This window comes from Scatophagus argus, chromosome 8, assembly GCF_020382885.2.
Source record: "Scatophagus argus isolate fScaArg1 chromosome 8, fScaArg1.pri, whole genome shotgun sequence".
Classification (NCBI taxonomy): domain Eukaryota; kingdom Metazoa; phylum Chordata; class Actinopteri; family Scatophagidae; genus Scatophagus; species Scatophagus argus.
In genome coordinates, this window is record NC_058500.1 from 778,442 (window position 1) to 779,634 (window position 1,193).

Genomic DNA, 1,193 nt, shown 5'->3' on the forward strand with positions numbered 1-1,193 from the left:
ACTGTCAATAAAGATGATTCTTCTTCTTCTTAAAGTTCACTGTGAAAAGTAGATCATGTGCTGTGGAGCAGTTTAGGTTAAAGAGTCATGTCAGAACACGTCCTCATCTATCAGCCTGATCCTCAGGTTTCTGTGTGTGGTGTCTCACAGTGTAATAATCTGAACTCTCAGCGCCCTCTGGTGGACAAACTCTGTAATGGAAACTCTGTGCTGCAGATGACTTTTCTCAGAGAAGCTGAATGCAATAAAATCATGCAGTAGGCTTATACAGAGTTTTAATTTCTTAGTCTTTAATTTCATCTGCTTTGATGAATCAAGACTTGGATTATATCATTTTATTTAAACTCGTGTACTTCCTCACATTATTTTATCCCATTCCACAATAAAGAAAACTTCATTAAAGTTTAAAAGACAAACTCTGAGTCTGACTGTTTCTGAGCAGCACGATGGCGAGTAGATTTACTCAGTACAGTTTACTGGTACTTATTATCATAGCATCATCAGAACATTACAGTTTTTACTTTACTCTGCCACGTACATGACAGCTGAAAGTGTGAATCATCCATTGATTCCAAGTCTTTATGAGCTGCCAATAAAAGACAAGCGAGTTAAGTCCCGCCCCTCGATGCAGATTAGCCGCCCAGAGTCTGACGGCTGAGCTGCACAGACTCTGATGGAATCAGTTCAGATCTTCTTCATTGTCAGGCTGGTTTTGTTGATTTCGAGCTCTTCTGTGCAGCACAAACTAACAAAGGTAGACTGAACATGTACACAAGGTTCTTCTGTTTACATTTTAATTGTAACACGAATATGACCTGCCCGTCCTTACAGGACTGTGGCTCCTCAAAGGGGGACAGAGACAGACCTGTTTGTTCACGAGCCATGAGGTCACGTTCACCTGATGCACCAGACTCCATTGAAAAATAAGGTTATTTTACTGTGTCGTAAATCTCACATGCAAACAGAAACAAAATGAGGGAACCTGCATGTGACAGCAGCTGTGAAAAAAGTCTGATCAGGAAAATGTTTTCCTCACTGCTGTCACCAAGTGCTTCCTCATGGGGGTTTCGTTGGGTATCTCTGCACGAAAAACTAAATCTAAGGTCTAGACCTGCTCTAACTGGAAAGTGTCACCCAACAACCTTGTTCTGATTTGATGCTGCATAAACAAACTGAATTGGATTGTCCTGTCC